Source organism: Rattus norvegicus, chromosome 5, assembly GCF_036323735.1.
Source record: "Rattus norvegicus strain BN/NHsdMcwi chromosome 5, GRCr8, whole genome shotgun sequence".
NCBI lineage: Eukaryota > Metazoa > Chordata > Mammalia > Rodentia > Muridae > Rattus > Rattus norvegicus.
In genome coordinates, this window is record NC_086023.1 from 108,005,967 (window position 1) to 108,018,223 (window position 12,257).

The following is a 12,257-nucleotide window of genomic DNA, read 5'->3' on the forward strand; positions in this document are numbered from 1 at the left end:
ATTTCTTCTTCCTAATGTTAATTGAAATGCTTTGACATTTTCTCCATTAGTGTAATGCTTTTTAAGTTTATCATACTGTGTTGAGCTATATCCCTTCTATTCCTAGTTTCCTTAAAATGAAGGGATGTTGGCTTTTCTTTATCAAGTATTTTTGTATATATTGAGATGATCATGTTATTTGTATTTTGAATCCATCTAAGTGCTATATCATATCTGTTGATTTTTGTTGTTGTTGTTGAACCATACTTGCATGCCTGGAATGGAACCAACTTGTTCCTGGTGGATGATCTTTTTGATATAACTTCAAATATTTTATTTTTAAAAATGAATTCATATTTATCAAGGAGATTGGCCAATATTTATGTCTTATCCAGTTTTTGTATTAGCATAATGTTGGCTTTAGAAAAAGTTTTATTAGTATCTGTTATGTTTCTAATTTCATCTCTAGTTTTATTAAATTGTATCCTCTCTTTTGTTTGATTTGTGTAAAGGTTTGTCAAACTTACCTTTTTTTTCTAAAAACCAACTTATTTTTCATTTATTATTATTATTTTTCACTTCCATTTTTAAAATTGTTGTCTGTGCCTTTTTTTGTCTACTAATTTGGGGTTTGGCTTCCTTGCTATTTGAAGGAAGTAAGTTTTATTAGAGATCTTTTTTATTGTATTTTTTATACTTTTTATTAATTATTTTATTTATTTACATTTCAAATGTTGTCCCCCCTTCCCAGTCCTCCCACCATGGGTCTCCCATCCTATTCCTTCCCTTTCATCTCTAAGAGTGTGCTCACCCACCCATGCATCCTTACCTCGCCCCTCCAGTATCCCCCTTCTCTGGGTCATCAAGCCTGCACAGGACCAAGTGCATCCTCTCCCACTGAGGCCAGACAAGGTAGTCCTCTGTTACATATGTAGCAGGTACCATGGACCAGCCCATGTATGCTCTTTGGTTGGTCACTTAGTCCCTGGGAGCTCTGAGGGTTCTGATTAGCTGATACTCTTGTCCTTATGGGGTTGTAATCCCCTTCACCTCCTTTGGTTCTTTCCCTAACTTTTCCATTGGGGTCCCCAGACTCAGTCCAATGGTTGGCTGTAAGTATCTGCATATGTCTCAATCAGGTGCTGGCAGAGACTCTCAGAGGACCACCATGCCAGGCTCCCGTCTGCATGCTCATCTTGGCATTGGCAATAGTGTCAGGGTTTGTTGTCTGCACCTGACATGGATTATCCGGTGGTGGCTGTCACTGGATTGCCTTTCCTTCAGTCTCTGTTCCATTTGTCCCTGAATTTCCTTTAAACGGGGACAATTCTGAGTTAAAAATTTTGAGATGGGGAGGTGGCCTCAACTGGGGGCCATGTCTATCTACTGGAGGTGATCTCTTCAAGTTCTATCTCTCTGTTATTGGGCCTTTGTGCTAATGTCATTCTCACTGGGTCCTGGGAACCTTTCACATTCCTGGCATCTAGGACATTCTAGTGCCCCCCCCCAATTGCTACTTATTTCTATTTCTTCTCCTGTCCCTCTAGACTCCTCTCCTGTTTCTTCACATATTTGGTTCTGTCTGTCTCCCCTTCCCCCCTTCCCCTCTCACTCTGGTCCCTCCCTCTCTCATGATTATTTTGATCCCCCTTCTAAGTGGGTTTGAAGCATCAGCACTTTAGCCTTCCTCCTTGTTAAGCTTCCTATGGTCTGTGTCAAGTTGTATCATGGGTGTTCTGAGCTTTTGGGCTAATATCCATTTATCAGTGAGTAAATACCATGTATGTCCAATTGGGACTGGGTTACCTCACTCAGAATGATATTTTCTAGTTCCATCCATTTGTCTACAAAGTTTGTAAAGTCGTCATTTTGAATACCTGAGTAGTACTCTATTGTGTAAATGTACCACATTTTCTGTATCCATTCTCCTGTTGAGGGACATCTGGATTGTTTCCAGCTTCTGGATATTATAAATAAGGCTTCTATGAACATAGTGGTGCATGTGTCCTTGTTGTATGTTGGAGCATCTTTTGAACATACATGCATATATATATATATATATATATATATATATTGGGTATATGCCCAGGAGTGGTATAGCTGGGTCTTCAGGTAGAGCTGTTTCCAGTTTTCTGAGGAGCTTCCAGATTTATTTCCAGAGTGGTTGTACTAGTTAACAATCCCACAAGCATCCTATTTCTCCATACATATCCTCACTAGCATCAGCTGTCACCTGAGTTTTTGATCTTAGTCATTCTGATTGGAGTGAGGTGGAATCTTAGGGTCCTTTTGAATTCCATTTCCCTGATGACTAAGGATGTACAACATTTCTTTAGGTGCTTCTCAGCTATTCGAGATTCTCAACAATAAAAGAACTTCTGGAGGAATTACCATCCCTGACCTCGAGTTGTACTTCAGAACAATAGTAGTAAAAACCACATGACACTGGTACAGGGATAGACAGATCATTAATGAATTAGAATTTAAGACCCAGAAATAAACCCATATACTGTTGGACACTTGATCTTTGACAAAGAAGCCAGAACCTACTCGGTGGGGGAAAAAAGTATCTTCAACAAATTTTGCTGGTGTATTCGGAAGTCTGCATGTAGAAGTATGCAAATTGATCCATTCTTATCGCCTTGTACAAAGCTCAAGTTCCAGTGGATCAAGGACCTCCAAATAAAACCAGATACACTGAAACTAATAGAAGAGAAAGTGTGGAATAGCCTCAAAGACATAGGCACAGGGGACAATTTCCTGAACAGAACACCAGTGGCTTATGCTCTAAGATCAAGAATCAACAAATGGGATCTCATTAAACTGAAAAGCTTCTGTAAGGCAAAGGACACTGTCACTAGGACAACAGCAACCTACAAATTAGGAAAAGATCTTTACCAATCCTACATCTGATAGAGGGCTAATATCCAAAATATACAAAGAGTTCAAGATGTTAGACTTTAGAAAACCAAACAACTGAGAGAATTCTCAACTAAAGAGTCTAGAATGGTTGAGAAGCACCTAAAAAATTTGGTTTTTTGCATAGCACCTGTAGGTGTAAAGTTTCCTCTTTGGATCACTCACCATGTCCCATAGTTTTTCTATGTTGTGTTTTCATCTTCCTTGAGTTTAAGGAATTTGAAAGTTTCCTTCTGAAAATTTTCGATGACACATTTACCATTCAATAGTGTATCATTTAACTGCAAAGGTTTGTGAGATTTTGTAGTTTTCTTGCCATTGATTTCTAGGTTTTTTTTTTTTTTCCGGAGCTGGGGACCGAACCCAGGGCCTTGCGCTTCCTAGGCAAGCGCTCTACCACTGAGCTAAATCCCCAACCCCTGATTTCTAGTTTTATTCTGTTTCCGTAGACAGAATACAAGAAATTATTCCTACTTTTATATGTTAAGACTTGTTTTGTGTCCCATTGTGTGATCTGTTTTATAGAAAGCTCCATGAGCTGCTGAGATGGGTGTGTATTCTTTGGTGGTTGAATAAAATCTTTTCTAGACAATATCGTTAGGTCCATTGATCTCTAACATTCTCTAACTCTGATGTTTTTCTATTTTTATTATATTACTGAGTCTTTGAGAATCTCCTAAAATGTATTTGATCATAGTCACACCTGGGGCCAACTCGTTCATCTATTTGGGGACCGGGTATGATCTGATGACTGGGGCGAGTTGGTTATTCAACTCAAAGCACTCACAACATTCAACTTAGTACAATGTATTGAATTTAATTTGTACAATGTAAATGAATTTAATTTGTCTTTACATCTCAACATGTTTCTTTTATGAAATCATGTGTGCCAGCATCTAGGGTAAATGTTTAAGACCATAATATCAACTTGGTGGACTTGCTCCCACTTGGTATGAAGTGAGTATCTTTATCTCATCTAACTTACTTTGTTTGCAGTTTATTCTGGCAAATGTTAGGATAATATTACCTTCTTGTGTGTATTCCTTTTTTATCCTTTCACTCTAAGGTTACCTCTGTCTTTGATAGTGAGGTACGCTTCTTGGATGCAACAAATTGATTAATCTTTGTGACTGTGGGGAGGTGTGTGTGTGTGTGTGTGTGTGTGTGCGTGTGTGTGTGTGTGTGTGTGTGTGTGTGTGACTGTGCATACATATGTGAGGACATTGACATTTTATTCTAGCACTTTGGAGCTAGGGTGGCAGTCAATAAGTCCCAGCAATCCTCCTGTCTCCACCTCCCACAATTCTGGCTATACCCAGCATTCCACATGGACACTGGTATCCAAACTCAAGTCCTCATGCTTGTTCAGCAAGTGCTCTTATCCAGTGAGGCATCTTTGCAGCCCAGAAAGCCCATATTTAATCAAATCTGATACTCTGCATGTTTTACCTGGGGAATGTAGAGCATTAACCCTCAAGGTTATTATTGAAATGCATATGTTCCTTCCTGTCATTTGGTTGATATTATGTATTCATTTGGTTGACATTATGTATTCATTTGGTTGATATTATGTATTCATTTTCTTCCTATTCTTCCCTTGACTGACGACTGTTCTAGAATGTTCGGTTGGACATGTTTTACTTTTTGCTTCAGTCTGAAGAGTTCCTTCAATTATCATATGTAGTGCTGGTTTACTGGTCATGGATTCCTTTAGTTTATTTATTTATTTATTTATTTATTTATTTATTTATTTATTTATTTATTTATTTTTGGTTCTTTTTTTCGGAGCTGGGGACCGAACTCAGAGCTTTGCGCTTCCTAGGCAAGCGCTCTACCACTGAGCTAAATCCCCAACCCCCCTTTAGTTTATTTTTATTAGGGTTTTTTCTTTGTCCATCAGTTATGACAGATAGCTTAAAATTGTTGTTATGTGTGAAATACACACACACCCTGAGGTCTACCTTCTCAGCCTGTTTAGTATTGCTTACAATTTTATATTTAATTTTTATATAATTACTCACATGTATGTGATATGCATCATATAGTCATATTCTTCCAGGTTTAATGATTTTATTGTTAGATGTTACTGATAACACTTGTTGAGAATCTGATTTTGTTACCTCTTGCAAAGCACTGACTTTGGCTGGCAGGCCGCTCATTCCTCGCCATGGCAGACAGATGTTACTTGTTTACTTCTTGTTTTGCTTTTTTAAAAATCTGTTCATAGTGAATCTGGAGCAGCCATTACTTGAGGGAAAGAGTCACCCTCTGGTGAAAGACCGTGCTTCAGTCTGATATAGGTCAGGGGAGTCCTTAGTGAAATCTGACTGTTATTGGTTAGAATGTTACCACCTTTCTGTGTGGGAAAAGCTCTGGAACCTGGCTTGAAGACACGGTTGCTGCAGTAGCTGCTGTCAGTCAGATATCACCAAATTCTGGCCTGGGGATTTTGTTATTTGTCCAAATATGTATCTCTGCTGGTTCTTTCCTTCCAAATCCTTATACTGCAATTCTACTCACCTCGGAAATCCTTAACCCCAACTTCTGTTTTATGCAGACAGGCAGCTGCTCTCTGCAGTAATTCGCTTCTTGCACAATAATTTGAGGAATATCAGGCAGAAAGCTGCTGTGGACGTGTAGCAGAAGTTGCACTGGACACCCTACCCCTGTCTCCTGAGCAATCTCAGCCATGTACTGTCTTTGTCTGGTGATAGAAAACAGGTGGTTCCTGTGTCTTGTCAATCTTCAGAAATCAATCATAGGAAGGCCCCATTCCTCAGACTTGGAATCAGTTATTTGGGCAAGTGTTCTGCAGTTAACATTCACACTTCAGCTGTAGAAATAAAAAGTATAAATATTTTAGTTGAAATTATTATAGAATATAGAACCTATTTTCCTGACATTTGAAATCAGGTAGCAAATACTATTTAATCTTTATTAAGAATTTAGTCATAATTACAAATAATACTTGTCATGCTAGCTACACCAGTAGCATTGAGAGCTCGTCAAAATGAGGAGAGGAAATGTGACTGAGTACCCTGTGTGTGATCTGACACAAAAAGAAGCAGGAAAAATAATAAAATACTGTATTTCGAGGAAAAGCTAGAAATGGAAGCCTGGAAACCAGCGGGAACATGATAGAACATTTCCTGAATTGAAAAATGGAAAAATAGCATGGAGAAAGGACAAAGTAATTCTCAATCCCAATCCTAGATCCCAGGTTGGGGGTAAAGGGGCTGAGGGACACACAGGGACAGGAAAGAGTAAGAAGGGAAGTGCCAGTTACTCACTGACTGTAGCATATGCTGACAGTCCTAACTGCAGGAAAACTCCATGGTCCCTGCAGTCTATGACTTCAGTTTAGGGAGCAGGTTGATCTAAGGTTGACTCTAGTATAACAGTCAAAGGAACTCATCTTGGGTCTCTGCAACTCCAAGAATATAATCTACTGAAGCAGCCCCCTTTAGACATCATCTTGGCTTAGAGCATTGGTTCTCAACCTTCCTAATGTTCTCACCCTTTAATACAGTTCCTCATGTTGTAGTGACCCTCAGCTATATAATTGCTTTGTTGTTATTTCATAACTGCAATTTTACTACTGTTATAAATTGTAATGTAAATATCTGATATGCGGGGTATCTGATATGTGACCCCTGTGAAAGAGTTGTTCCCTTCCCCAAGGGGTCATGACCCACAGGACAAGAACTTAGAGGTTGTTATTCAGTCCCTTGGGTACCTCCAGGTAGCTTAGTTGGCACATACCTTGCTGGGAAGAAGACAATCTCCTCCACATCCTGCCATTTCAGCTGCTGTAGCCAAAACCAGAGTTTCACTTCTACTGTCTCGTCAGGACTCACAAAGGTTTTCTGCCCAAATTGTCAAGTTGATAACCAATATTAATCATCACAGTAGGGGAGGTATTTATAATGCCCAAAACTCCAAGGGTATGAACACTAGTATTATAGCCCAAATATTTCCTTTATATGCACCAGGGAACCTAGGGACGGAATTCCCACAGCACATAGCCTTAAAAGTAAAATAGCCAGTGCTGAAGGCCCTGTACATGTTTGGCACTTTGGCCTTGCCTAAGTTATGCGGTTGTCACAAATGAATATAAGCAACCAACAGGCCCATAGCTCCAGAATCAAACACACCTATCCCCACAGGATGAAGGAACATCCACTTCATGCCTCACAACATGAGCTGAGTCCACTGTTATCAGCACTGCAAATCTCCAGCATCATCTGTGTGAGACTTGTGGGAGGTTCTGTCCAATTTTGTGACGCCAAATCCATTGACGCAAATACTAGAGACACAACAATCTTCCTAATTATTGCTGAGTCATGAGCAAAGTCTCTTTTGCATGCTGTGGCATAAGAACCATAAGTACAATGCCATAACCCTTAGTATTATCTACGCCTCTCATTAAGGACAGAGGCAGTGCTCTTTCTGTCCCTTACTACTGATACTTGGGAAGCTGTTGCCATAGTACCATTTTTATCAATGTTATGCTCAATGGGGTCTGAAGATACATATCTCTGGAAGCTATGTTCACTGCAAAGTTGTAAATTGTTATCATGAACTGTTGGAGCTTAGACTACTGATTACTTTATAGACTCTTCTGGCATCAATCAAAGATCAATAAATCACAGAGAGTGTGCATTTAAGCTCCTCTAATAGAATTAAAGTCCAATCCAACTGATACACTGTAGGACCCCTAACTGAGTCCTTTATAGTTGCTACTAAATAAAACTGACAAAGGTGAGTGTTGTACCAGATGTGCTGACATCAATGAAGGAGGGCACAACAAATGGTAAGAAAAAAAAAACATTTCCACAGGAAAACAATAACTCTTTAAGAAATAGAATTGGAAGGAAATTTATGCCATACCTTAAAAAGAATGAAAAATAACAAACCAAAGTCTTTAATGTGCAAGACAGTACAGGCAAAGGAATGTGAAGACAACCCAGGGTAAGAATGAAAATTGGGCTGTGTGATGGCAGTGCATGCGTTTAACTCAGTGCTCAAGAGGCAGAGGCAGAGGCAGGCAGAGTTCTGAGTTGGAGGCCAACATGGTCTACAGAGTGAGTTCCAGGACAGCCAGTGCTACACAGAAAAACTATCAACACCCCCCCACACACAAGCAAACCCAAAAGAACAACAACAACAATAACAACAATACAGAAAACTATAAGCAACTGGAACAAGTGAAAGAATTAATTTCTACCGGTCTCTCTCTCTAGATTTAGGCTGCTCTCAACCTTGATCAGAGAAGCTCCTTTTGGCAGTCAATGCAGAGGCTCATAACTGGTCACTGTGCTTAGATTATGAGATTGAATAATCTCATAATCTCACCTGTAAATGGGACATGGTTATCAACCTCTTAACCTCTGACAAGGCTCAAAGACAACACAGAATTGGAGGTAAAATGAATGTAGGAGTTGGGGGATAGGAAGGAGTGCTGTGAGATGCTGTTTTCAGGAGGTCAGGTGGCTATTGCATTCATGAACTCATCAGCTGTGGTTGGCTGAACCAGACCCATAAAAGATCAAGCTAGTCAAAATTCCTACAAAGGCAGAAGAGATGATCGTCAGGCCCCACTCCCTACTGATGAATAGCGAGCTGCCTGGGCAGGTAGAATCATTCGTTTCTAAGAGGGTGGCTACTAGTGAGTTTCCCATGCTCCAGTGGGAGGGAGGGAGGAGGGCGAGAGGGAGAGGGAGAGGGAGAGGGAGAGGGACAGGGACAGGGACAGGAAGACGAAGCTAGAAGTGGGGAGATGTGCATATATATCTATATCTACATCTACATCTACATCTATATCTACATCTACATCTACATCTACATCTATATATTGTTGTATACATGCATGAAATATTAAAGGAATTCAATAATAAAAAATAATTTAAAAACTTCAGGGCAGGTCATTTGAATTAATTCAATCACATAAAAAGAAAGAAGGAAGGAAAAGAAAAGTAAAAAGAAATAATTAAAGAGAATGAAGGCAGCTTATGAGATTTATGAGTCATCAGTAAGAAAACGAATATTCATATTAGAGAAATTTTAGACAGTGAAAAGGGGCACTGACATGTATTTCATGAAATAATACCTGAAAAATTCCCAAAGATTCAACCAAATTAGGCCATCCTATTTTGTCATACATAGTCATAATGTCATTATCACAGCATTCACAGGATATCCCAGAACAAAGAAAATATATGAGAGACGGTTGTCCAGCCACATGTAAATGAATGTCCATTGATTTAGACAAGACATCATAGGCCAGAAAAGAGTGGGGTAGTACATCCACAATACTGAAAGAAAAAAATCCTACAAAGCCAAGAAAATTATATTCAGCAAAATTATATTTTTAAAAATAAAAGAGAAAAAAGGGTGTTTCTCACTAGTTAAGTCTATAAAAACTACCTAAGGCATTATACATTAAACAAGGATGATGATGGTCATTGTGAAAATTTGTGAATAGGTATATAGCTCACTAGAATAATAGATACATGAGAGAGAAAGAGAAGAGAATGAAACCTCAGCGTGACAGAAACTACCAACGCACAGAAATAAATAACAAGGAGTTGGGGAGATGGTGTGGTAATAAACTGCTTGTCATGCAAGCCTCGGGAAATGAGTTCAATTATTGGCACTCATATCAAAGGCCAGATGTGGCAGTTGGGAGGTGGAGAAGAGACAGGAGGATCTGAGGATTTGCTGGCCAGCCAATTTAGCCGAACCACCAAGCTCTTTGTTCAATGAGAGACCTTCGCTTGTAAAAGGAAATAGCCATAATAAAGAAGACATCCTATATTGACCTCTGGCCTCCACATGTGCATGTCACACACACACACACACACACACACACACACACACACACACACCAAGGTGAGCAGCTCCTGAGGAACATCTGGCCTCCACATCTGCACACATACAAACATGCACATGTACACTGAGAATAAATTTAAAAATAAATGTGTGTGAGAGAAAAGAACAATAATAAAAAAAGGTCAAGGAGAATGCAATTAATAAGTAGAAAGTTCAAAAAGTTCACACCTTTCTATAAATATCTGTGAATGCAATGTGTGAAATTTACTAATCTGGTGGCATACACTGGGTGGATAAACAGAAATTGACTCAAATATATGCTACCTACAATAAGTGTATTTTATTTATGAAGATAAACATAGACTAAAAGTGGAGGATTGAAAAGGATACATTATGTAAACAATAGTTTTGCCAGGTAAAGAAAGCTTTAAATAGAAATCTCTAAAAGGAGTAAAAGAAAGTCATTTTATATTGATAAAATGGGTCGATTCACCTAGCAGATATCACATTTACAAATAATATATGGACCAAACATGAAACCATATAAATATTAAAATAAATATTATTGGATATAAAGGGGGACATAGATTTTAATGCAATAATAGTTAAGACTAGACTGGCATACATAGTATGTTTCAAAAGCAGGGAAGGGAGCTTGGGAAATAACTCAGTGGAGTATTATTCGGCCTGGAGTATTATGGGGCCCTATTCAATTTCCATCACTCTTGACCCTTACCCCTGATGAATATGATGTTCAGAGATGCAAGAATTCAGAACAAAATGTTGGCAAACAAGATTAAAAGTAACCTACAAGTTTGAATATCACTATCAAGTTGCATTTACATCAGGAATGCAAGGATGGTTTGACACATACCAGTCACATGATATATGATACCAGTGATTCAAAAACCATATGTTTATTTTAATGAAAGAGAATATTGGATAAAGTTCAACATTCCTCCATGATAAAATTCTTGACAGATTAAGCATATAGTGAAAAATCCTCAAAATATTCAAGTCTAATTTTGAAAAACCTGCAGCTGAAGACCTTGATTTTGTCACAAGAAAGGGTGTCCATTTTTACTACTCATATTTAATACAGTTCTGGAAGCCTTTGCGAGGATGACTTAGAACAAGAAAAATAAGAAAGGGTCTCCATATTGGAAAGGCTGAAGTGAAGTCATATACATTTGCAGTTGCTGTGACGTCATACATAAAAAAATAAAACCAATGATCAGAGAACTATGTAAACTTATGAACAACTTCACCAGGATAGAACAGCACACATATAAATGGAGTGTTCTCTCTGCTGATGGTGGACTTACTGAATAGGAACTTTGAAAGCATCTACAGCAGCAACTAACAGCAAAATCTTGAGGCATAGATTTAAACAGGGAAATGGAAGTACTCTTCAATGAGACTTGTAGAAAAACAATGAAAGAGATACTACAGAGGCCATAAAAGGATGGAAAGACATTCTATGCTAATGGATCAGAAGAATCAGTGGTATTAAGGTGACTATAGCACCCAAAGAGATTTATAGAGACAATATAATTCCTAAAAAAATCATTGATTTTCCTTAGTAGAAAAAAAAACCCTTAAAATGTATTTGACACCATAAAAGACCCAGAATAACAGAAACAGTCCTAAAGAACAAAACAAAAGAAAGTAATAGAAAATAAAAGAGAAATCTATAGAGGCATCACAATACTGGATGAAAAGCACATACGAAGCCATACTAACAGAAACAGCATGGTACATATATGAAAACAGACAACATAGATCAATAGAACAGAATATATAATCCAGAAGTAAACCCATGTTTGTATAGCCTACAGGTTTCTATGAAAGAACACATAGAAAACAGTCTCATCAATCAATGTTGCTGACAAAGTTTGATATACATATACAGAAGAATAAAAGTAAACCCCTCCTCACTGTATACAACAACAAACTCAAAACTATATTAAATACCTAAACCAAAACTCTAAAAATGTAGTGAGCATAAGAGATCATAGGGGTACACTTCAAGACATTGGTCTAGGTAATGACTTTTTCCAAAGGCACAGCAAGGAAGATGAAACAGACAACCTGAGTTACATCATACTGAGATGCCTCTGTCTAGCAAAGGAGACAGTCAACATAATTAAAAGGAAAATTACAGAATGTGGAAGAATGTTTTCAAAGCATTCTTCTACCATGAGATGAATATCTAGAACAAGGAACTTCAAGACCTGAGCACCAAAACCATCTGCTTAAACAGTAGAAAAAACAACTATGTAACTATGAAATGTGAGAGCCTGGGTGCTACCCTGGCTGCTAGCCTGGGTGCTGGCCTGCATGGCCCAGTATCCACCATGTTACTAAACAAAGATCTCAGTGTGGGGTGTTTCCTTATGCACTGGAGACTAGGGCTCCAGAAGCTCCCCACAAATAATGTGGACTCTTGCCATTCCCTTTAGCTGCTCCCCAGAACCAGCTACTAAATCTTGCTGAAGACATCACACACCTTGGATATAAGATACAAA